General features: G+C 43.1%; 1 long non-coding RNA gene across 1 annotated transcript in view; it reads right to left on the bottom strand.

Moving 5' to 3' along the window:
- Positions 1 to 2,959: 2,959 nt before the first annotated feature.
- The window catches only part of LOC143439954 (uncharacterized), a 57,177-nt gene continuing 33,116 nt past the window's right edge, over positions 2,960 to 27,020 (bottom strand). Inside the window, exon 5 of the long non-coding RNA XR_013107919.1 lies at positions 2,960 to 3,470. This is a non-coding gene — a long non-coding RNA (uncharacterized LOC143439954). The remainder of the gene's footprint in view (positions 3,471 to 27,020) is intronic.

A 27,020-nucleotide genomic window follows, 5' to 3' on the forward strand; every position in this document is an offset into this window, starting at 1 on the left:
GGCAGGAGAGAACACACTGGGAACCTGTCACATGCACCTCTGCTCTGCCCTCTATGTTGGTCACCTTCTGCCATGTTCCTCTCATGTTCCCCTCCTCTCAGTGTACTGGCCATACCCTGTGAGGACCACTCTTCCTCCCTCTGCCTCTACCTACGATCTGCAGAACTCCCATTGGACAAGAGATGTGCCCATCACTGTCCAGTGACTCTCATCCTTGTACCTGATCTTCCAGGCCAGCCTGTCATCGCAGACCATGGAGCCAACCCAGTCATTCTGATCGTGGTCATAATTGCTGATCCTTGACAGATCTCAGTCTTCATGAGGAATTTTTCCCAGTATATCCATATCCCTATACCTAGAACTCTACAGGATGAGTGCCTAACAAAGGAACAAGTGGATTGTGTGCGTGCATATATGTACATATGTGATACATATATGTGATATGTACATATATGATATGTACATATATCATATATATTTACATATCATATGACTTAGCTCCCTTGATAGTAACATGACCATACACCCTACCCATGGGAACTTGAAGGAGCTGAGGAACATACATAAGTGCACTGTAGGTGCTCATGAGACATTACAGTTACCCTTCTGGCTCTCTGCCCCACCTTACTTGCAGGAACGGAGCTGAACTTCTCTTGGTAATGGAGCCATAGGATGGGGGCCACCATCTTTACATGTAGTTCCTTATACCCCAGAGAGATGCCATCTATGGGTCTCTCTTTTCCCAGAGGTTTAACCTCACCCATTAGCTTGAACCCCTGACCATCTAGTATGTGAGAACATACTCTCCTGGAAATATCCCCAAGTTATCATATCATGTTTTGGCAGACCACAAGACACCACCTTGGGTTTGTGGCATGACAGGTGTGACTTTAAGAATAGAAATCAAGACATTGGCATGCCCAGGGCAAGAACTTACTGATCTTAAGATGACGCAGGAGTAACCCCAGTGGTTTAGCACTGCACTGGGATAGGTACTGTCTCTCCAGTTGTTATGGCCATTCTCACTGTTCCCAATGCACTACAGGGGCTTTCTGACAGAGAGGAATCTCACACCTTCTTTTGCTTACCCTCCCATCTCTAAGTCTCTTTGTTAAAATGCTTAAGTGAGAGGCTGGGAGATGGAACAGAAATTTAAACAAATTTCTGTTGTTTTGGAACAAAAGACTTAAAGCCAAAAAGAACTACTGTATGTTATTTAGCTGTGTCATGATTATGAGGTATCAGATATTCTAAAGCAATCTGGACCAAACCTGAGGGTTCTCTAGAAAGGCCACTGATCTGCGGTTGGAAGTACAAAGCAAACAAAAAAATATCTTTGTTTCTCAGCATTTTTGACAGTCCCCTGCCTTCAATGTTCTATGCATGTGTCAGAAACCAGTAATTAATTAATAATAATGTTTGAAAAATGGAGAGATCACAGTAGGTGAGCTGCCCACCTGGGTAGAGTTCTGAGGTTCTCTATCCCTCTATTTGAAACTGCCTAGGCCGTGTGCTCCAAACTGAAGTGCAGCAATCCATCTTAGAGATACAAATGTTGGTTTTAAGAATATTTCTCAACTTCAGGTCTTAATTAGAAAACCTTAAAAAATGATAAAAATATAGCAGGCATGATGGCTGCATTAGTCAAGGTTTTATTCCTGTGAACAGACACCATGACCAAGGCAACTCATATAAGGACAATATTTAATTGGGACTGACTTACAGGTTCAGAGGTCTAGTCCATTATCATCAAGGCGGGAGCATGGCAGGGTCCAGGCAGACATGGTGCAGGAGGAGCTGAGAGTTCTACATCTTCATCTGAAGGCTGCTAGCAGAATACTGACTTACAGGCAGCTAGGCAGAGGGTCTTAAAGCCCATATCCACAGTGACACACCTACTCCAACAGGGCCACACCTTCTAATAGTGCCACTCCCTAGGCAGAGCATATACAAACCATCACTGTGGCACTTGCCTTTAATCCCAACACTCGGTTGGCAGAGTCAGATGGATCTCTGGGAGTACAAGGTCACCCTGGTGGTCTACATAGTGAGTTCCAGGATCCTCAGAGCTATACAGAGAGACTGTTTCCAAAACCAAACCAAACCAAACCAAGCCAAACCAAAAAAAAAAAAAAAAAAAAAAAAAAAAAAAAAAAAAAAAAAAAACAAATTTAAAATTAGAAAAACAATATTATTGAGGTCAGACAATTGAGATGGATGACAAAACTGTTGACCTCAAGTGGAACTTTCTTTTATTCAATATTTTCAAAATATAATTTTTGTTCTTGCTACACAGACCAGGCTGGCCTCAAACTTCAGATGTGTAACTTCTCCTTCTCCTCTCCTTCTCCTTCTCCTTCTCCTTCTCCTTCTCCTTCTCCTTCTCCTTCTCCTCTTCCTTCTTTTCCTCCTCCTCTTCCTCCTCCTCCTCCTCCTCTTCTTCTTCTTCTTCTTCTTCTTCTTCTTCTTCTTCTTCTTCTTCTTCTTCTTCTTCTTCTTCTTCTTCTTCTTCTTCTTCTTCCTTCTCCTCCTTCTTCTACTGCTTTCTCCTCCTCCTCCCCCTCTTCTTCTTCTTCTTCTTCTTCTTCTTCTTCTTCTTCTTCTTCTTCTTCTTCTTCTTCTTCTTCTTCTTCTTCTTCCTTCTCCTCCTTCTGCTACTGCTTTCTCCTCCTCCTCCCCCTCTTCTTCTTCTTCTTCTTCTTCTTCTTCTTCTTCTTCTTCTTCTTCTTCTTCTTCTTCTTCTTCTTCTTCCTTCTCCTTCTCCTTTTCTTCTTCTTCCTTTTCTCCTCCTCCTCCTCCTCCTCCTCCTCCTCCTCCTCCTCCTCCTCCTCCTCCTCCTCCTCCTCTTCCTCTTCTTCTTCTTCTTCTTCTTCTTCCTTCTCTTCCTTCTGCTACTGCTTTCTCCTCCTTTTCTTCTTTTTCTCCTCTCCCTCCCCCCCTCCTCCTCCTCCTCTCCTTCTTTTTCCTCTTCTTCCTGAATGTCAGTCAGTACCAAAGGTGTGTGCCACCACACACAACCTCAAATTTCTATTCTCCAGCGATAATCCCCCATACTAAGTTTGGTATGCTAAATATAAGAAGTTTTGCCTCCCAGGTTTTTCTAGTAGACGTTGTTTGCCAACATGAAATCCAACGAGGGCTTTCCTACCTTTCAGTGGGAAGCATGAGACGGTGTCTCTCAACACAAGTGCGCAGCTCCTGTAGCTACGCTGCAGGCTGGAGAATTAGCTGTGAGCCTTGGTGAGCTGCTCATCCTGCAATTCCATTTCCCCAACAGTGAAGCAAATAGAATTGACTTCAAAGATTACTCAGAGAAAGACTTCTGGCCTGCTGTTTCCAGGTACATGTCCTTTGAAGGTAGGTGTGGCCGTAGGAAATGCTTTAGCCAATCATATCCATAGACAGGCTTTGCGTTACCTTGAGAGAGAAATATTCAAGAACTGGTACCGAATTCTGCAGATTTCCTTTTCCTAGGAAGGTAATCACAGAAGCAGAAATTATTTAGAGGAGATATGAGAGAGAAACAGCCTAGAAAGCATAGCCTTCGTTTGCACAGGCCTGGATCATTGCCCAGACCCACAAATGACTTAACATGCACAAGAAATAAACATTTGTCGAGTTAAGCCATGGAGATTTGGGTGGTGTTTGTCACTGTAGAAAATCTAGCCTCCTCTGGCTGATCCATTTCCTCACTGGTGCAGCAAGGATTAAACGAATTATTGTATATAAACACTCGAAAATGCTAGCTCTACAAATATTTGCCAGTGTTACTCTGTAGACTTGATTCCAGTGTGCTTTTTCTCTCATGTTTTATAATTGGTGGTGTTTCACATTTTAATTGGCAACAATGTTTCTTTCCTAATGTCCCATAAAATCACCCTACATCTTGGATCCAGGCCCATGAATCTGTATTATTATTATTATTATTATCTTAGGGACTAGTGGATAAATAACAGAACCCCATTCTTCATTTGTAAGTAGCATATAAACAAACACTTTGCAGTCATTTAAAGGGGAGGAAAGTGAAGGAGAACAAAGTTCATCTCATGGTAACAAAGTGTGTCAAACTCAGCATCGGTAGCCATGTTTGTTTCTGAGGCAGATGTACTATTTGGACTTAGGCTTGGTGCACACTGATGAGCGGCTCTTCATCAGGCCTGAGGGTAGTGGTGAAAATCCAAAGAGGGATCTTGGGAGATGCTTTTTTTAAAGGGTGATAATAATTTTATATTTATAGTCCAGTAATAAAAAAATTCATCTCTCACGATAACAACTGGCCATGCAAAGACTTCTTTGGGTCTTCCCTCCACCAAGTGTCAAATCACCAATAATGCCAGACTCAGTTTTATTCATTTTTAGACTTTTCTCTGTATTATGTTTAACAATTTGTTTGTGATGGAATTGTATAAGAATTGGATGCATATGAGCCTTTCTCTTTTATATTTGCCCAGGTTGATGAAACATAATAAAAAAAATTCTTGAACATAATAATAAAAATAAATTAAGTCATGAAAGGAGGCCCTTCAATGGGGTACACATGGATGATGAGACACTCACTCAAACTAGGCAAGCAAACACATTATCTTTACTTCTCTGTCAACACTCCCAGATAGTCTCTGTCTGACAGGAAACTTCATCAGATGTGCAGCCCAGAGAGAGTGTCTCAGAGCAGCCTACATGCAGGCTGAGGCTTGAAAGACAGGCCTGGCATCACGCATTTCCAACCTCCATGCCACAGCAGAGTCTTAGCGCTTTTTAGCTGCTTCTGGGGAGCCTTGGAAAAGGTCCAGAAGGTGGGCTGGGAAAGGTAGAAACAGAACACATGCTGACAGGAAGTCTCAGGAGCGTGAGGAAGGACACAGGCCCACAGGGCTGACATTTCACACGTGAATCTAGAGCTGGAGGCTAACTAACCTGTGTAGGAACATCCTCCATCTGCTGCTCTGCTGCCTGGGAGCCTCACAGGCCTCAAGGGTTTGTTGACAAAGCCTGTAGAAGTCTCCTCTTGGAGCTCCTGTTGGGGAGTCCGAGCCCCAGAGGCTTGAGTAGTGTTGTCACAGTTCCTGGAACATCTGGACCCCAGACTCACAGCATCTGTGTGTGTGCCGTCCTCCATATGTTCACCCGACCACGTTGCCCACGCTGCCTGGGATTCCATCCTAGTGTGACCGTGTCTCATGCTTAGTTTTATAACTAGTAGCACTAGAGTCCTGTTCCTTTTAGATCTTGATTGGCATTTGGATTTTGACTGATATATTCTGTGAATGAATTCGTGTTTTGGAAACCTAGGAGAAGAACTGAAGATAGTCTTTCTTTTTGGATTGTATGGCTCTGTGAACCAACATATGGGTTTTGAATGCAAAAACTAATAACAGGAATGTGTCTTTTCCTTAATTAGCCATTCTCTTGATCCTGGTGAACTGAAACTGACCTAAGTGGTGTTCTCTCTCTCTCTCTCTCTCTCTCTCTCTCTCTCTCTCTCTCTCTCTCTCTCTGTCAGAGAGGAGGTGGGGGAACTCAGGTTTAGGCTTGGAGAAGAAGGTTTTTCCAAACCCACGCAGGTTTGGACCCAAACCTGAAAAGACCTTTTTTTGAAAGACCCAAACCTGAAAGACCCAAGCTAGACTGAAAGCTGAGCCTACTCATTACAGACCAGGACACTTAATTTTCCCAGAGCAAACCAACCACCACTGATCCCCAACTTACAAAGAGTCTTCCGAACGTTTTTTAAAAAGTGGTATTCAATTGAATTTTAAATATTAATTTCAGTTTATTTCTTCCCCGGCTAGTGGTATGTGGTAATATATTCTGTTGCTTAGAAAACTGGGCAAAAGAAGATCCCTCACCCCCACAGTCTGACAATAAAGATGGAAGCCACCAACATTTTTCATGACAGGGTGCTGCAGATCATATTGTTGCTATACTAAGATATTCAGTCAGATAGATATATTCAGTGCATTTTCAACACATCGTCACTCGTGTGTTCAACAGAATATAGCCCCAGTAGAATTTGACAGTTATCTATCCTTGGTGATATCAGTTGGATAGAGCACTCAACTGAGCAGCCATTAGGGGTCCCTGGAAAACAAGAGCTCAATCCAGTATATGTAGTCAAGTATCAACTAAGAAAACCAACATGGTCATTTGAGCATATCCTATAGTCATTCAAGATGAGGTTTAGCAGAGGGCCATGGTTTGAATTGTGTCCAATAGGAGTTAAACTGAGGTCTCAACCCTCAGTTCTTGTAAATGAGATGCTGAGTGGAATGAGAGTCTTTACAGGTGTTAAGATGAGATCACTGGTAAATCTTAGGGAAATCACTATAACTGGTGGTTCATAAGGAAAGAAAGAGAGATACCAACAGAGGCACACTCAGATAGAAGACATGAGGACACACCGATGTCATGTGAGGAGCCAGATACAGGTAAAGTCATACGACTATAAACCAAGAGGCTATAAAGGCCACTGGCTTCACCTAGAGCTGGAAGAAGTTGAGAAGGGTTTTTTTTTTTTTTTTTTTTTAATAGTTTAATAGATCATGGCATGCTGATTGCTTGCTCTTAAATTTGTGGCTTAAGAACTATAGAAGAATACATTTCTACAGTCCTAAACCATAGCGGTACCACAGTCCCCCATAATCTACACAAGTATTATTCTAACCCCACCCCTTCAGCCAATGCCTTAAGCCACAGGTAATACTAAACCTTACATAAATTATGCATGCCCATACAGTTTAATTTATAAAGTAGGAACAACAAGGAATTAACAATGAATAAAGTAGAATAATTATAGTAATATACTGCAATAACACCCATTTAAAATGTAATAACTGTTCATTTCTGGAATTTTCCATGTACTATTTTTCAAGCTACAGGTTACTGAATCTGAGGTGAGGCAGGCTATTGTGCAACAACCTTCCACATCAACGGGCTCCACAGCCACAGAATCAACCACAAATGAAAGCACTGTAATTGCTTTTCTACTGCCCAACTATAGGAGACTTCCTGCAGTCACTCCCTAAGCAAGACAGACACCATGGCAGCCATTCATATGGCCTTGTGTCGGACTAGGTGAGATACATCATCTAGAGATGATTTAATGTACACTGGAAAATATGCAAAGACTGTGCCATTGTGTGTCAGGGATCTGAACACCTGCATGTTTGGGTGTGAAGAAACCATGAAGCCAACCCTCACACCCATCCCCAGACACTGAAGTATGAATATATTGTTTCATCAGCCCTCGAAACTCAAGCAGGCGGTGAACAGCCTTGTTTCATAGTCATTTTAGACTTTAAATCTTCAAGGCCACAGCCAAAAATCTCCGGTATTTGAAAGTTTCCTGCAAACAGGAAATAACAGAGAACTGCTCGTCTGTTCTCATTTCCCTCCGATGCCCACATTACGTCTAACAACCATTTGTACCTCCCTAGTTCCTGCTGTGGTTCTTCCTCTACCATGAAGAAGACAGTCTCTCCAGCTTTTCTCATAAAGGAAAAGGAGAACAGAAAAAAACAGGAGTGCCTATTGTTCCTGGTGCCACTGACTCCTTACATGACAATTGTGCACTCATGATTCTTTCCACAATTCAGCAATTAATTACTTGAACCTGCTGGGTGGTAGAGACTGAGCTACTGCAGGAGACAGACTGAAGGCTCTTCCAGGCAGCTAACAGCTGAGGATGGGTATGGAGGGGTGAATAAGTAGATGGGTGGCTATTACTGATAATAAATAGGCTAGCTAATAAGAAGGATTGATAGGTATGATAAATGATAGCTATAAGTGATAGAAATGATATATAAACTCAATGAATAGATGACTGATAGATTCTTAAATAAGATAATAGCTAGGTGGATGATAGGTAGATGTTGTAGATATTATATTACATATATAGATAGATGACAGATTTAGTTAGTTGATAGTCAAAGAGCTACCCAACAGATAGGAACAAATGATATATAGTTGAAAGATAGATACATAGATAGATAGATACATAGATACATACATACATACATACATAGATACATAGATTCATAGATAAACAGATTCATAGATACATAGATAGAAATGAAGACATGATAGATACAGATGACTGATAAAATATAGATGGATTGATGGATGAATAGATAGACTGATAGACGTTAGAGCAACAAATGGCAAATGCATATATATAATGAATAAAATATAATTCGAGAGTTCATTAAATCTACCACTAAAGGAACCAAACTGAAGAAATGCCCTGAAAGAGCTTTTAACATCAAGCCATCTTGGGGCATCAATATCTAAATTATTTATATTATCAATACAGTATTCCCACAAGAGATTTGAACTCTTAATTAAAGTTCAGGTCTGCTGAGAAGGAATCTCAGAGTGTGCACAGTCAGAGGAGAGGGAAGGGTGAGGACTCGGAGTACCTAATAATAAAGTTGCCAGATACACCTAAGCAGATAGTATAGTATTCACACCTCTCTTTCTGTTTCTGCACTAAATTCTAAGTCATACTGGTGGTCAACATAACTAAAGACTACTTTAATCCCTCTTGCTCTTCCAGCTCTGACTAATTAGGATGCTCTTGGGCTCTAGGCACTACTAGGCTGTCCGAACTGGTTTCTAAAGAGCAAGAAAAGGAATGTACTGAGCTCCTGCCATGCCCCTTCCTAACACTTCTAATCCCAAAGCCACCATAGTCCAGTATCACGTGGCAAAGATTCTTTGGCATCTCAGAGTACTGTGTCCTGGTTGTGGAGAAGGCTCCCACTTAGCTTCAGCTGTCAACTTGACACAGCCCAGAGTAACCTGAGGGAGGGAGTCTCAATTGGAGTACTGCTCCTAACATATTGGCCTGTGGGCGTGTCTGTGGGCATTTTCTTCATTGCTGATAGATAATAGATGTAGACGAACCCGGCCCACTGTAGGTGGTCCCATCCCTAAACAGGGATAAATAGAAATGAATAAGAAAGCTAGATGAGCAAGCCACAGGAAGCAAGCCAAGTGTTAGCACTCCATGATTTCTGCTTCAATCTCTATTTGAGTCCCTGCCCTGGATTTCCTCAATAATGGACTATAATCTATAAGTTGAAATATCCCAGCATGCTTCCCAAATCAAACATGAAGTTGGGTTTTGCCAAGGTGTTTGTTATAGAAAAATCAAACAAACTCGATCAGAAATTATTACCAAGAGTGGGGTGTTGCTATGATGAGCCTGACCTTGTTGTTTTGGAAGGAAGATTGTGGAAGTATTTGGAATGTTGGGCAGGAAAAGTCATATAGTACTTAAAGTCTAGTGGGCTATGATAGAGAACTTGAAAAATAATACTGAGAGCAACACAGATAACAAATTCTAGTTTTTGAAGTTTCAGAGGGAAATGAAGATTTCACTAGGGCTTTTCCTATGATTTTTAGAATTAAAATCTCTAGAAGTTAAACCTTTGTTTTATTGGGACAATGGAGCCTATTAATTGAGAGTGAAGAATTAGCTGTAATTAATAAAAGATAAGCATCACTGATATGAAATCTTCTGAAAGTATTGCTTCAGAGTCACTATATTGAAAATGTCATCCAGAGGTGGATAAGGCCATATGTAAAGCTGGAAGCAAAACTTAGTAACATAAAATCTCTAATTTGGTGGCATGAAAGCTGGAGAGTTGAAGGGGTCATGGAGAGAAGCTGAGGTTTGGTAGGATGTGCCTGAGTCAAGGTCTTTTAAGAAAGGCCATGAGGCTGGTGAAGGTGCAGCTTTGTTGCAGTGGAGACCCCAGGATATTGGAGATGTTAGGACCCTGGGACATCTTCTAAGGGCAGCAGCAGGTGTTGAGTGGAGATGGTCTGAGCCTACAAGAGAAGTTGTGTGTATGTGCTACACATGGCAGAACTGGAGAGGCAGGGCTGTTCAACCCATTTGGAGCCCAGAAGATCACGAGTGAGTCCAAGACACTGGACACTGAGTTCACATTGTTAGATTCTTCTTCTTCTTTTTTTAAAATCTGATTTTGTGTCCTGGTTTCTCTTGCAATAAGAAACCATATAATGTCCTTTTTTACTCTATAGGAGCACACTCTTAAGAAACTTTGGATTTTTAAGGAGAACTTGGACTTCTTTTTTTGTTTGTTTGTTTGTTTTTTGTTTTGTTTTGTTGTTTGTTTTTCGAGACAGGGTTTCTCTGTGTGGTCCTGGCTGTCCTGGAACTCACTCTGTAGACCAGGCTGGCCTCAAACTCAGAAATCCGCCTGTCTCTGCCTCCCAAGTGCTGGGATTAAAGGCGTGCGCCACTACCACCCGGCAAACTTGGACTTCTAAATCATTAAAATTTTTTAAATTGCAAAGCTTAAAAGTTGTGTTGTATTTTATATTATGATAAGAATGTGGCCTGCACCTATAATCCTAGCACTTGGGAGGCTGAGGTAGAAGGACCTTGAGTTTTCACAGTCAACTGATGAATAAGATATTCTGTATCAAAGGGGTTAAATAGTGGGAATTAGAGGTGGAATCCTGTCTGCTGGCTCACTCCTCTGGCTCACTCCCCACAGCCTTTAGAAGCCCCTCTCCCCTTCACATTTTAGCATGCCATAGACCTGAGACAAAGTAGTCTTGTAACCGAGCATATCTGGGAAAATAAAGCTTCCAAACCTTATTTGTAAGAAACCCAGTTCTGAATACCAATTATCTGCACACTCTGCAAAGAAGAGACCACGAGGTGAACCCTCCAAGCCATGTGCCCTCCTGAAATAAGAAGGCAGAGTATGCTCCGTCCCTCCTCTGCACTCACCTGCTCCATCTCTGTAAGTTTCTGATGATCGTATTGACTCTGTCTTTGTCTCTGTGTGGGTAGGTCTGCCTCCACAGAAGGAAGGCCTGTAGCAGGTGTCTGGCATGGAGGGATTTTTTTTTTTCCCTAGAAAATTTTGCTCTAGGGCACAGTGTGAGCTCGAAGGGGGACTGACTGGAGCCTTAGCCAAGGTTAGCCTCGCTTTACCACTTCCCAACACCCATCCCAAATAGCAACAGCATCTCTCCAACCCACTCCAGATGGATTTAGTGCTGAATCGACACTTTCCCTGGTTCCAGTTTTCTTGGGGAAATGAGGCCAGCTCCACACAGCAGCCAGAGCCCTTGGCTTTGATGACAGCCTTCAAGAGGCTATATTTGAACACAACTGAAAGAGAAAATGAAGCTTCAGCTGTGGGTCAGCCCCAGTTGCCAAGGAGGACGGGGGGGGGGGGGCGGGTGTGAGCATCAAACAGCTGTGTTCCTGTCATTCAACAGAAACTTCACCTTTCTAGTGTTCTCACCATTAATTCCTTCCATTTACAGTCTTGTGATATTATAATAAAGGGTGGATGCTGAGAAGATTTAAAATATCTCTTTCATCAGTAAAGACAACTTAGTCCTCCCCTCCCCCCCTCCAAAAAACGCTCTCCCCTAAGTATTATTTCCTGCCAGAAAATGAGTTGGATTTTCTTCAAAACTACTTCAGAACTGGTGAACATAAATGTCTCTAAATTTAGCAAGTAACAGCATGCTCAATCAATTTGCAATATTTTTCTCCCCTCCCTTCCAAACCCTATTTGGCCTTAAAGTCAAAGTGAGCAGGCCACTGGATCTCTGCCACGCCCGCCTTTCCCCACCTTCACACATCTGGCTTGATAGTTAATTGATAAGAGATGAGCCCACCGTGTAGTAGCACAGAGCTGACCGGCCTGAGTCCCTGGCCTCACCCTGGCAGCAGCTAGCTATTCAGCAGCGAACTGGGTTCCATTCCTAGTCAGTTGGCAAAGTCACGGAGTGGGTGGAGATGGGAAAAGCATCTGTCTTCCTCATCTATGCTCAAAACACACGGCATTTCCTCAAGGCCTGGGAGAGGGGACAAAGAGTTCTAACTGCCTACAAACTCCAGCCCAAACATGATGATATCACTCTCATGGGTAGGGAAAAAAAAAAAAAAGCACTAGCAACTGTGGTCTCTGTCTTGATCCTGTCTGTTCCAGAACTGGTTGTGGATGTGCTTTTTAACATCAACATTGTATCAAACACCATCCAAGTCCATGTGTCATGTATGTAATAGATGGACAGTTTCTAAAAGAATACAATGGCCTTTGCACCTGACTTAACACCAAGAAAGGCAGATCCTTCTACGCCCTGCCAACAGTTGCAAAATGGCAAGCGAGAATGGATTCCTTCTGCACACACTGATTGTCCCTTTGAAAACAACAACCAACTCTGCCACATTTCCTGCTCATTGGTCCACTCTCATCTTGGACCTCTCAGAGATATTCTATCCCTGTCTGGTATCTTACAGACCAGCAGAGCCTACATGGTCACCTGCCGGCGCTGACCCCTGGGAGCCTTCATTCATAAGAAGTCAGCTCTTGGCATCTGTAAGAAATGACATTGCTGACAAGTCCCACAGTGTGATGCACGCGCTGCAAAGAATAAATTAATTCTTTCTCTACTTGCTGCTGGGATGGGTTCTAGCTACACATGGGCTTCTTAGGTCTTAGGAAATACGCTGCATTGTGGAGATGGTAGCGCCTTTCTTGAGCTAATCAAAGATTATTTCATCATCATCATCACCACCACCACCACCACCATCATCATCATTATCATTGAAGGCCTTTATGAAAGTAGGACATATAACAGGAAATCCAAAAACAGCTGAGGAGAAAGGAAGTAAAACCCAGAAAGAAGGTTCTCAGCTGTAGAAGGACCAGGGTTTCTCTGTGATCCTTACCCCTACTCTACAGGTTTCCTATCTCCAACACTCCTTCATAAGGACCATAATAAAGCACATGTTTGTGAGTTGTGCAAGATCAAATATGAAGACTGATGGTTAAAGCCTGGGACAACAGAGCTGAGGGGCAGCCTTGTGTCATCTGTTTGTTTCAGTTGACCCAGGTACATAGCTAGATTTAGATAGATCACCGCCATGCAACACTATCTTTCCATATGCAGAAAACCTTAATGTTAAGCTACTATAGAGAATGATTTTTAGAGCCACCATCACATTTAAGGAAAACAAAAATTACTCAATGTAAGTACGCTACTTAAGATGTGTCTTCTACTCCGACCATCACTGTGAAATTGGGTTTATGTGATATACCAGTACACGGACATTCTGTGGGATTTTAAAGACAGGTTTTCCATTAACAGTAACATCTTGAAAGAAGTTCTCTTATAGCTAATTTGTCTCAAAAGGAGGCTTAATTTAAGTCCCTTAGTTCGAATGTTTACTTGAAAGACTAGGAGAGATTTCCAGGGTGATGGCCTTAACCTCTGAGAATCATGGGATGGTTGAGAGCATTCCAGGCTGCTCTTCTATTCCAGCAGGATTGGGCACTAGAGACCAACAAGGAGAACTAGTGGTCCTGAACTCTCTGTTCTGATCCAGGCTGCTCAGACCCACCCAAGGGATACCATGGGATGGAAAGATCAGGAACAGCATCTTTTCAAGCCGAGTACATTCTCTTTCTGCCTTCTCCCTACATCCCCTCCCAGCCCGGTGATAGTCAAAGCCAAATACACTGAAAAGGGAGGAAAAAAAGCACCACCTTCTCTTGTCCATCACTGAGACCATAGCCCTGGCTTCCTCTCCTACAGGAAGGAGATGATGCTGGCTTCCAGTGAAGGGTGTGGGCTGGGGAGAAACCAGATACAAAAGACAGAGCAAGTCAGGATGTTACTAACAGTCCAGCTTTCTTTTCAGGTTCCTGTTTAGCTAAACATTTCAAAGGAGACAGTTTCCCAAGTCTCTAGTCTTCCCAGTGTGTCCTAAAGGCCTGGGGCAGTGTACAGGAGGGAAGAAGCCAGACAAAGGGTATCTGTCCACTCCATCATCTCCAGGACTGGCTTTGTTCTCCCCATGTGATACCAACTGAGGTAACTCTGAAGATCATGTTCTCCCAGCATCTATCATCCATGACCCTCTGGCTGAGTGGCTGAACATCCCTTTGGGACAGGCAGCTGGAGTCCCAGGAAGGTTGGGTAGACATTCTAGGCAGGCTACCTCCTTGCATGGGAGCTGTGTACCTAGCTTCTCACTGAACTGAAGGGGACACATCCCTGGGCTGTCAATGTGTGTTTTCCCTACGTCTTCTGCCGATAGGTTAAGGCACTGGTGGATGGCACTTAGTGGATGGCACACTCTACTACAGTTCCAAAGGAGGCCAGTGTATGGTGATTCACTCAACAATTAAGCTGATTTTGAGACAAATTAGCAAGGAGGGGGTGGGGCTTTCCTATAAGATCTAATGAGTGATGCATAAAAATCTAATAGACTATTCCCAACTTTATATGATTCAGAAAAGAAATCTCAGCATGATACCCAGTAAAGCAAACACTGTATTTAAATAGCAAGGATTTTTTTCTCCTTGTATTTCATAATCACACTCAATATTTGTCTCATTTTGTAGCTATAAGAAAAAAATTAGAAAATCAGAGCAAATAGGAACAAGAAATTCAACTTCACAACTTCCTGTCCTGTAAGCCCTCAGCCCATAGTGAGGACCAACTGGCTCAGCCAGTCATGGTTCTGTGTAGGAGCTAGGAACTGGATACCTGAAGCCCTAACTGACCATGTTAGAGGGGAAAAGGGTTGTGAGGTGGATAATGTTCTGAGACCCAACACCAGAGTTACAAGGAACACCCACCAGACTCCCCATCTAACACCTGCTCCAATCCAGGATGGGCAGCCTAGCATTGATACAGGACCACTGCCACATTGAAAAAAAACAGACCCTTACACTTCTGTGGCAATTTGCCTCTGTGGTGGAGCCAACTTTAATGCAGAAATCATCTAGATGACAGGCTTTTATTATATCTGTATAGCATCTCACAGAAGTGCTTGTCACACAGCAGTTGAGAAAGGTCACCTCTCTGGCTGACCGAGTTCTCTACCTTGACCACGGAACACATTTATATACTTGGGTAACCTTCTCTGCTGATGCTTCTAAGGCCTGTAAGTCTTTTAGACCATGACTCAGCCCCCTGTTACTATAGATACAAAAGGTTAGAGTCTCTGACACAATTCTCACTGTCTACCCCAGCGCCTCTTAGTTCCTTTGTTTGTTTAGTCATTGCTTTTGAGACAAGGTCTTCAACCCAGACTGTCCTTGAAATCCTTATGTAGCTAAGGGTGGCCTTGAACCCCTGATCATCCTGCCTCTGCTTCCTGAGTGCTGGGATTAAAGGTGTGCACCACCAGCTTGATTTATGCCATACCGGGGATGAACCTAGGGTCTTGTGCATGCTAAGTAAGCACTCGGCCAAGTGAACTCTGTCCCCAGCCCTCTTCTCTTATTTCTGTCAACCCCCTTAGAGGTGAGAAAGGAAAAAACGCTAAGGAGAAACACCAAGCTGGGGAAATTTGTTCACATAATCTTGAGGCAGAATAATTTTTGCTTAATTTTTAAACAGAACCATGATGTCACCAATTGCAATTACAGCCTGGTGGTTTGAAGTCCCATATGTTTGACAAATAGTGCCAGTCATTTGCCAAGTCTAAACATAACTAGTTTTCCCTCAGTCACAAGCTGTCTCCTTGTCTCCCACCAACGTTAGGATTTGGTTTCTTCTGCTCTTCTTGAGACGAGTGTCCCTGAGGACCTGGACAGATGCAAACTGTTTTCCTGCCTGCTCTGTTCTGTTTGCCAGGGAAAACATTCTATAAATTCTTCCAGAACCTCCCCTGGTAATGAGTTTCTGTCCATCAGTCTCTCTGGCTTTGGGTGAAGCATTCCTTCTGGCTTTCCATGACAACGGGTACAACTGCCCTGAGTGTATTAAGACCCACCTGGCCTGAGGGCCACCCATCACAGGCCTGTTCCAAAGGCAACAGAAAGTGCATGTCTCACCCCATTCCTCACTTCCAGCCATCTGTGGACACTGTAAAAATCACCAATCCGCATCACAAACAGCTGCTTTTATATTTCTACAAACTCACTCCCAGCACGGCTTATGTGCCCGAGCTGAAATTTCATCTCAAGAGTGGCTTCTAATGTACCCTGATTCTACAGTTGGGAGAGAGGATCACATTAAGGATGTGTGTGGACCACATCCAGAACTAGGGATACGCCTTACTGTTCTTGTCAGAGCAATACAAGTCAAATATTAAACTCCCGAGAGTCTACCCCACTTGTATCCATATCCATGATCCATATCCATGATTTACATCCCAATTACTCATCACCATGGGAACCAGGTATTTTTGACTGACTAAAGAAAAGATTGCCAAGATACAGATATCCTTTGGGAATAGAATTCCCCCAACCCCCTTTTCCAGTGCAAGGAATAAAACCCAAGTCCTTACATGTACTAGGAAAGTTCTCTGCGTTCTGCCCCTCGCCCAAGCCTGAGCCTTTGAAGAATGGGTCATATTCATTGTCACTTCTGTCCTGACACCAAATGGAGCTCACTTTGTTCTGAAACACCAGTATGACTTTTACCTGGAAGACTGAAAATCTAAGTGTCAGGCTTCACCCCAGGGCCTGAACATCTGGTTTAGCATTAAACAGGAGCTGTATATGCCATGGGGCTGGGATCAAGTTTTAAGGATGGGCTACTGGATCAAGGTTCTAAGATCTCACAGACAAATGATGACTGGGAGAAGAGACCCTGTGAGTAAAGCTCCAACTGAGTGCCTCTCCAGGTATTCCTTGACAGGTCTGACCTGAGTTGTTCCTTCTTAAGATAGGTCTCAAGGATTTTGAGCTAATCACAGTTCCTGGCATCATGAAAACTGTGGCCTTGATATTGTAAAATGATCACAAATGGACTTACTGAAAATTTAATTTTGACCTGCCAGGAATCTTTTTTCACATGTTAGTCAAATGCTGACTAATTATTAAAAGCACACCATGAAAAATTAACCAGAGTGGTCCTCTCCCGTAACAGCCACACCTAGCAAGACTTAACAAGCAGTAATGGGTTGTCTCTTCAAAACTAAGGCATGGAAAAAGCTGGGTTTCTTAGGTTTTAAGTGTGCATTTGCTTTGTTAGATTGGCTGACACACGGCAGTTTTTCCCTTGAGGTTTATGGGGAGACTTTGAGGAGATATAAGGCAGGGGCCAGTGAATCTAGACTTCCATCCACCCCTGCAATGGGAAAATCTTTCTTGAGATCTGCCTACCTCTGCCTCCTGAGTTTTGGGTTAAAGGCACACACCACTACTCTGATCTTTAGAGAGGTATTTTCTTAAACTACATATGCCAGGCTGGCTTCTAACCTGAAGTTAAGTTCTTAGAATGGAATGTCACAGACTGGGTGGCTTAAACGAGTAGCATGCATTTCTTGAAGTTCGTAAAGCTGGGAAGACATAGATCAAGTCACTAACAGACTTGGTGTCTGATCAGAGTTAGCTTTTTGGTACGCAGATGGCCATTTTCTGATTATATCCTATTCCAGGACAGAGAGCAGAAAGAGCAAGGTCTTGTGTCATATTCATAAAGATCTTAAGAAGTAGAAAGTCCATTGGGGACTCTAGTCTCATATCCAAATTCCCTCCCAGAGGCTCCACCTACTTCATGAATATTCAGCCAATAACGCAAGTCACACAACTCCCACCCTCACCCCATGCTCTGAGGAATGGAAGAAATATCTGAGTGCTGTTCAAATCCATCACACCTTAAATCCAAGACTCGAGCAGAGTTGGTTGTGGTTTTTGGTCATTCTATTTAAATGTAGCTTGTAATGCAACAGTAGACTACCAGAAAAAATAATCTGTATAACCTGGACATAAAGTGCTGTAACAACAAAAACCACCTGTAGCTTTGGGCTGGTGACATGAGGCACAGGTGGAGAGAGATCAAAAAGGAAAAGCTAGTAGAGACAGAGGTGAGTAAGAGGTTTTCAATGGGCACTGAAGAAGAGATCACCCATGTGTTGTGGGGGTGAAAGTTTCAGGTTGCCACAGAAGTGTAGAAGATATATCTATAAATGTGTGGCTCTGGCTTTGAGGTTTCATTTCCAAAGGCAAAATTCAAGATGAACTTGAACAAAACGAATAGTCAATTTCTTAAGCAGAGTGTAGACTTGGGACTTATTAAGTCTGGGGAGCAGGTTCTCTGTCTTTTCCTTCACCTTTCCCGGTGAAAGTTCTCCAAGGAAAACGAACGGCTTTACTGCAAAGACCAAATCTGTGATGTCATTACAAGAGGCATTAAAGTCTGAGAAGATCTAAGGTAATGTCTCACAGATCAGTTCAGAGAAAGAAAACCCTTCTGGGCTTGTCTCAAAGCCCCTCTTTTCTAAAAATACGGCTCTACAGAGTCTTAAAGCCATGGTTCCCAAGAAACCATCCTCAGAGCTGAAGACAAAGCAAGACTACTCTTGAGAAGGAAAGGGGCCCATGCATGCCTAGCCTTTCCAGACCCAGAATGCAAATAGAAGGCCATTTTGAACCCTCTAAACCATTGCATTTACCCTTCTGACCAGGAAGGGATTCCAGAACTACATAGGCAAATTCCTGACCCACCAAATTGTGAGATATAATGATGTCTGGTAACTTAAGCCACTAATCCTAGATGACAGTCATTCATCAAAATACATCAGCACTTAGAACATTTAACAGAAAGCGAGATAACCACTAAATAAAAAGAGGGAGATTTTTGAATCACTCTCTCTATGTTGGTGATAACTTCAATAGTTTCTCTTCACTATGAACCACAAAGTAACCACATGCAGAGATTTCAACACCTTCCTCAACAATAGACACTGGCAACCCTGCATCCTTCAGTGAATCCTCTCTTGACTTCCTTCAGTCTCCTAACCCAGGTTTTGTAAGTGATTGTCCCTTTCTGTTTATTTTTCCCACCCCCAGAGGAAGGCACTCTATGCCTGGTCCAGGCTGGTGTAACCACTTCTCTTCTCTGCAATTATCTCTACCCCGAGATGTTTCAAGCTTCATGCCAGATTGATTGTTTTTAACCCCAAAGTATATCTCTAGTCCCATCCAGCCTTACTCCGACCACTCGAAATTTACTTCTTACCATCCCCCTAGGTTTGTGGTTCCCAAATCTTTACACTTGTCGTTCTTCCTTCACAGACTACCTTTGTCCGAATCCAACATCTACCCAAGCCCTTAAAACTCTGGAACTTTTCCCTTTCATCACGTAGCTTTTGCTGTACAGCTGCTCTCCCTCTGAGAAAACACAGACTTGACTGTTCAGTCTGACCTCGGTCTCTGTCTCTCAAATTCCCTTGGTTTTTTTTTTTTTTTTTTTTTTTTTTTTTTTTGGTTTACAACTGCCAACAGCTCCGTCCCTTTCAGCCAAGCAATTGATTCATAGATTTGTCATCTATTGGGTTACATGTTTCACAGTGTTGGGAACAATAACTCAGCTGTGATATGTGCCAAAATGTTAGCTTGAATACACTGGAAAAGATGGATCTTGCTCTCAAAATGCATTATATACAACAAAGATGAGAACAAAACAATGAACAATTAGAGAATGAACTAAGGCAGGAGATAACTAGCTTCCGCATCGCACAGTACAGATTCTAAGTGCTTTAGGAGACAGAGAGGTGGAGGGAGCCATGGTCAAGTGTGGATCACACAGGGAAATTTCACCAATGAGGCAGATAGGAGCCCGTAACATCAGGGTGCAGGAGGAGATAAATAGAGACGGAAGTCATTTTTGACAAAGAAACTTATTAGAGCTACAGGGTTGGAGTAAACAGGATGTTTTCACCAAAGAGTGAAGAGATGGACTTTTGTTCATGAGCCCTGTGTGTAGAGGACATCTCCAGGGTCAGCCTCTCCTTCCAAAATAAGAAATCCAAGCCAGGCAATAATAAGTAGTTCATACCTTTAATCCCAGCACTTGGGAGACAGAGGCAGAAGCCAGTCTGGTCTGCAGAGTGAGTTCTAGGATAGCCAGGGCTACACAGAGAAACCCTGTCTCAAGAAGAAAGAAAGAAAAAGAAAGAGAGAGAGAGAGAGAGAGAGAGAGAGAGAGAGAGAGAGAGAGAGAGAGAGAGAGAAACCCAAATTCTTGTCCCCATTAGAGTCATAAGGTCACATTATCTTTGACTAGCAAAATCATGAAGGTGTTTCCTAACCTATAACCTGGGACATATGTGAACAAAATATTTGAATGATCCCTATTTGGGAAAGCTGAGGAAATATCAATCTGCAGGGCCAGGTCCTGGGAGCATGGGGGGGGGTGGACCCCTGTCCATTTATAAGAATCTCCTGAAGGAGACTGCCCATTCCCTCAGCTATATCCTGATCAAGGAGCCTTGACTCCACTCAGTGTGAAGAACCAATGTCATGTTCTGTACAGAACCACATGGGCCAAACCCAGCAGGATGCTACCTCTGAGCCTCTCCTGGTAAGGCAGGAAATGCCCAGCTCTGAGATGAATTGCCTGTGCATCTTGCTGTTACCCTGACCACCATAACCACAGAAGCAAGTAGCACAATGGTACTGTCTCAAGCCTGAAGCAGCCTGGAGCCTGGACATCATCTCAGGAAGACAGCAGCCCTAAAAGTTGTTACCTCCACCTGTAGTGCATGTGTGAGAGAGACATTATTAAGCCGCCATGGTTTGGAGGTTGTTCTTGCAGCCTAACATGATCTCTCCTGACTGATCCAGGCAGGATTTACTTAGATGTGTTTCTGAAATAGATCTGACCTTCATCTCAGAGACAATGAACCCCACAGCTCAGAGACACTTGGGTTTGAGCAAGGGACTGGAGAGCCCATTGTCCTGTAAAGAGTAAAATCCAGTACCTACAATAAGCTATCCAAGAGTTGGGAGACAGTCTTCCATGGGTCATGGCTATCACCTAGGAAGCAAACTGCTCAGTGGAAACCCATCTACCCATGTGTGCTCTGTTGTTCAACATTGCCAGGGGAACCATCTGCTCCAATGTCTTTCATCCATAGCCACGGCATGCCCTGTCCCACCGTGGCCCATATACTTAGCCATAAAGTTATGAAAAAGAATAGGGAGGTGATTTTGGCTTTACCAGTAGGCTCCACTCTACCCAGTTTCTCTAGCAAAGAGTGAAGTTGGTCACTATCTGGGTTCTCTACTTCTTCCCCCCATGAGTTCTGGACTCAGAGAAGAAAAGGTTGACTCCCGCAACGTCGTTCAAAACCATCATCCTGAGAGGTTCACAACAGTGCTTCGTGTGAGTATTCATTGCATTAGTGGCGCAGTGCATGCCTGTAGTTGCTCATGACAAGTCTGCACACTTTCTCTGAACTGGACTCTGAAAGTACAGCCCTACCTAAACAAAGAAAACTCTCAGTTCCACTTATTCATCCCCTTCCCTAGGCTCCAGGCCTAGGATTTCTCCTCCCTCCTTCTCTCCCCCCATTTCCTGTGTATATAGGGACAAAGCTTTCTGCGGGGTTGGGGGTATGGGGTTGCTGTTCTGTCATCTACAAAGCTACCATCATCCCTAGAAATAGCAGTGACCGCTTAATTGTGGCTTCTAGAACACAAGAGCACCTGGAGAAGCTGGATGGCAGGAGCAAGCTTCCGGTCATAGTTGCTTTTAAAAATAAGAGAGCAATGAGACAGACCTAGACCTGCAGAAAAGAAAAAAATGAAACTTCTCTGGGAGGCAACACTGTCTAGTTATCTCCACTTCAGTTGGAGGGCTCTAAAGGCACTCAGCTGACATCTCCTCTTAAGAATGTTGGTCCATGTACTTCTCAACTCCCTCCTCCAGCCAGGCCCCAAGCAATCTCGTCTGTCTCAAATCTGGATCCATCCATTTTCTTTCCCCACATTTCTTTTTCCTATTGACTGGCTTCTCCCAACCCCGCCCCCACTGTGAACCTGCCACAGTTTCTCCTTTCCAAAGGAGAAAGAGAAAGCCTTTCTTCACACTCCATCTCTGACCCTCTTTCCACACGGAGCTATCTGTGTTTGCCTAGCTAGTCACCCACTTCGACATCTCTCACCATCTCTAATGACACCCTGCTTCACTGTTCACTGGAAATTCACACCAACCTAGACCTTGCAAATGTGATCTAATTTGTACATGGGGTCTTTGCAGATGTCATCAAGCTAAGATGAAGCCATATTGTGAACCTGAATCAAATATGTCTGCTGGCATCATAAGAACAGACGGACTCATAGGGGAGCCAGCCGTGGATGGCTGCCAGCAATGGAGGCAGAGACTGGACTCCTGGACCTACAAGCTGAGGAACACCAGGAACGGGAGTGGTGGCCCTGATGGAAGCCAGAGGCAGCTAGGAAAGAAATCTTTCCAAGACCATTCGAGGGAAGGCAGTCCAGTGAGCCTGGAGTTATGGATTTCCACCCTCTATCCCTGTGTGAAAATAAGCCTTATAATCCCAGGTCACTTGGTCTGTTACTCTTTGTTATAGGACTCATAGGAAGCTAGTAGACACCTCTTTCTAGATTATTCTCCTTCCTTCCTTGCAAGAGTTAACACATCTCACGGCTCTGTTCTCCTGAAATTGTCCTTGGCAATGTCAGCAAGACAACTTCCATTTCTCCTCTTAACTCTGACAGTTGCTGGCCCTTTTTAGTGATTTTTCCCTGGTCCTTACTATTATTTCTTCCCACTCTGTTTTCCTTTCTGAGGGGAGCTCATACCCACAGTGACTAGTATATACTTACAGTATATACAGTATATACTAGTATATACTTAGAGTTTGTTGCTTTTCAGAACTTTAGACTTAGATCTCCAAGCACTTACCCAACATGGCTACTATATGCAATTCCCATGTATCCATCCAGAACTGAGTTCATCGTTTGCATCTTAACATTACTTACTTATTATTTCACATTTTTACACATATATATATAAAGTAATTTTATCATGACCTGCTCCTCCTATTCTCTTCTCTTTCTCTCCAAACTCCCCACTCTTCCCAATAAGTTTAGCTTTTACTTTCATAGGTTTTTTTAATGGCTGAATTTAATTACCCTAGCTTCAGTGGGAGATTATCTGAGCAAGGGCAATTTCCCATTGGTCTCACGATGGAGGAGTTTGATTGTCTTTTCTTCAGAAACCCATTGACTGCTATAGCTTCTCAAGGAAAGGTGTGGCTGGATGAGTTCCTCCCCCATCCATGATGGAATGTCAATGGGCATAGTCTCATGCAAGTCTAGTGTGGGTGGTCACCGTTGCTGGGTTCACAAATGCAACAGCCACCATGTCATGTCTGGACATCCCTTCCTACTTTTATACCCTTACATTCTTTCCTCCCCTTCTCCCATGATGCTCTCTGGGCCTTGGAGTGAGTAATACAGATGTCTTATCCAGGGTCAAGCCTTCAAGACTCACCAAGTCTCCACACTTTGACCAGTAATGAATCTCTATCTACAGCAATTGGCACCCACTCAAAAAGAATCTTCTCTGACCAAAGCTAATAAGGGTTATATTTATCAATAGATTTGCACATAAACATTTAGAATGCACTTTGGCATTAGGCACTATTTTTGAGCAGGTTTATAATACAGATATGAATTCCTCCTGAGAAGCAGGCCTCAAATGCAATAAGAAAAGAGTTAATCTCAAAACAGTCAGGCCACTGATGCACCAAAGGACACATCTTGCCTATTGGGTTGTAGATTGCAGCATTACAACAAGTAGGTAAGGCTGTGCTGATGCCTTTCGCCGCCATCAGCTTGCATAGTATTTTCCAACACTATGAAAACCAGCCAACGGGACAAAACCTACTAGCTCAGTTCCAGCTTGATTTCTCTGTAATCTGCAACCAAAGTGTAGCACCTTCAGCAATGGCATCTTATCATCTGGATTTTGTGGGCATCCAAGAGTAATGTCAATATTCTGTATTGTTTTGGGCTCACTCTATGTCTGGGATCTGATATAATCTAACAGCTTAGTGACTTGTACCTGAAAACTAGGGTGCTTGCTATCAGCTAGATAATTACACCTGATCTTTTTCTATGATTATATGGGTTTTCTGTTGTGTTGACCATCTCTAAAGGTGAAACTCTAAAGAACAATAGAAAGATGAGGTAAAGCTTTTCATTGGTCAACCACATAACTCACACACATCCTTTCTGCTATATCTACATACTGACAGGAGGAAGGAAAGCAGAGCTTTTCAAATGGAATAGAGGCAAATATCACTTTGGAACAAGAGCTGATAGTATGAAGATATGAGAAGGTAGCACACATGCCATCTGCTTCCTGTGTCATCTTCAAACAGACTCAAACTCTCTTGGCACTTGCTCCCAAATTTTTTGATGCATATAAATTAGTTTTTTTAAGTTTTCCTATCACCTAGGGGCTTGTCATTTTGCTATTGACTTCAACCTCACATCTACTTATCTAAAGTCTTCTTCTTGGACACTGTATCGACTCTCCAAACACCCTTCCCAGCAACCTCCTTTTAGGCTCTCCACGTCTTTAGAAGACATAGAAGAAAATCACTGAACTGAAAAGTAGAATAGAAAAGACAGCCTTCCTCTTGTTGGCTTCCTGTCACATGCCACTAGCAAGGGCTCTCTGGTTCAGCTATGTCCATGTAAGTTTTAGTTCTCAAACTCTGTGCTCTCAGAAATGATCCCTCTGAATCCCAAGACCTTGTCTCAGAAACTTAAACTCTACCTTTTTTTCTCTGAGTTCCCAGTGTTCTGAAGACTCCTTCTCATCTTCCAACCCTAGCATCTTGCTAGCCCTTAGCAAACAGCAGATGGGAAGATTGAAGCAGCCCTGACACACAACTGTGGAGGCAGGAGCATCTCTTCCCTTAAACCTTACATTCTAACCCCAACAGTCTCAGGTTTTCACTCTTCTGTGCTTGAGGTTACATCAGATTGTGACCCTCCCCAGAGAAGGGATTGCATACCACTCTTTAGCACTGTCTTTTATAACGCTCCACCAATACCCACTATGCCATCTGAGAGGTAATAAATGTTAGCTAACCACACACAAAACCACACAAATCTATTTATCATATGTTAGAGAGGTGCCACAGTGAGTGGGTTTCTGGTAATGTCCACTTACATGTAAGACAGAACTTGAAGGATGAGTCTTCCAATAGCCTGGCTTTCTGTACCACAAATAGATTTTATATTAAGAGATACATGATGATGATCTCGGATGTTGTATGTCAACTACAGAAGCCTAGGAGGTTCAGTAATCAATGTGAGCTGCAAAGACTTTAGAAATGCGCCCCATCATCTTGACAGCTAACTATGGATGACACCCAACAGCAGCTCTACCTCAAGTCAGAAAGGGGTGTGACTAGAATAGTAGTTGTTTGAATGACAGCCCTGAGAACTAATCTCTCTTATGCTAAAGCATCCAGTGCCCCACTGTGCCTGACATAAGAACACTGCAAGAATCTCTAGTCAATAGTTCTCAGTATTGCCCAGCACAGAAAGCTTCAGGGTGTTCCTCAGTCCCACTCAACTTTAAATTAGGCATGGGCAGTGCTCTAACACCTTAGGGAGGGATAAAAATGGAAGGCAGCATCTAAACACTTTGAATTAGACATGAGTCATCTTTCAAAACCAACTTTGCCTTGCATTTAGATTTCCAGCTAAAACAAACCAGCAAACAAACGCCCAGGCTAATTCTAAATATTCAGAATTTGCTTTTCATTTCTTCTCCAAACAGGTGCAGAGGTTTCCTTCTTCAGCTCGTTTTAGCTTAGGCTTACTTGATGGCAAACATTCCCTCAGGGGCAGCAGACAAGAAGGTGTTTGTGTAAGGGGTGATGAGAGAGCCCTCGTGGAGCATCAGAACAAGCCATGGGCAGCTGCCCTCCAGCTGGGCAGAGGGCAGGAGGCCAGGATCCAAGCAGATGGAGGACTCCCACACAGAAGCATGTGGATCACTTCTACAGTCCACCACTGAGAGTCATAGAAACATCTGCTCCTTTTTCTAAGGACCAACTATCACCATTTCTTCGCTGCTGGAGTAATTTCTTCTGTAAGGAGGGAGTTCAGCCCACTAGACCCATCAATCTCAGCTGTGTGATAGGTATGAATATGAACTGCCTGCCTTGAAGTGATGAGTGTTAATATGCTATCAGTTGGATATGAATATCATGTGTTCATGTGTGCACTTATGAAGAGGTCTTGGTACATTAGGCAGGTGGAGCTATGGGGCTGTGCTCAAGACACATCATGCATATGGCAGAAGCCTTTCTGCAACAAGAGCACATATTTTGTAGTTTTAGCTCAACTCACTGATCCATTTTTTCCCAAAATTCAAATTTCCATATATTAGCTTATTATATTCATAAACAAGGCTTGTCATGTATCTCAATGCTTAAGTCACGGAGGCAACAGGTCATCTTGAAATGTATTTTTACAAAGCGTGGAAGGCATGGAGGGTACCAAGGGGTCCTCAGAACCTAGATCAGTGGAATACACCCACAGCAGGAGACCAGTGTCCATTGGCTTCTGCAAATATCCAAGTGGCTTTGACAGCTGTGTGGACGCAATTGCCACAAACTTGAACCTGTGTAGCCAATCAGACCCTTCCACTGGCTACCAGAACACTGATTTCTGAACTAAGGAAACTCTCAAGCTGTTTTCACAGTGGGGAGGGAAATGGGGGTCTCTGGAGGGAGGTGGTGGATTTCCTGATTTGTAGAAGGTTAGAACATCAGAATTTGGTTACATAAGAAAAGGAATATGGTCATGTTGCACTGCAGAGCAGACCATGAGAACCACACACACACGTAAATACATGCCACATTTCTTTCTTACATGTCTATATGTATACATGTGTGTGTGAGTGTGTGTGTGTGTGTGTGTGTGTGTGTGTGTGTGTGTGCATGTTCCTATGTGTGTGGGTACATATAGGGGTTGCATGTGCACATGTATGTTGAGGCCTGAGTTTGATTTGTAGAATCTTCTTCAACTATTCTTATCATATTCAATGAGTTAGAGTCTCTCAATTCCCCCAGTACAGGTAGCCTAGGTCATCTGCTTGCTCCAAAGATTTCCCAATGTTTACCCCCTGAGCATTGAAATAAAGACCAGCTATCACACCCATTGGGCAACTATATGGGTTCTGGGGATCCAAATTCATAACTTCATGTTTATACGGTGAGCACT

This window comes from Arvicanthis niloticus, chromosome 28, assembly GCF_011762505.2.
Source record: "Arvicanthis niloticus isolate mArvNil1 chromosome 28, mArvNil1.pat.X, whole genome shotgun sequence".
In the NCBI taxonomy this organism is placed as follows: domain Eukaryota; kingdom Metazoa; phylum Chordata; class Mammalia; order Rodentia; family Muridae; genus Arvicanthis; species Arvicanthis niloticus.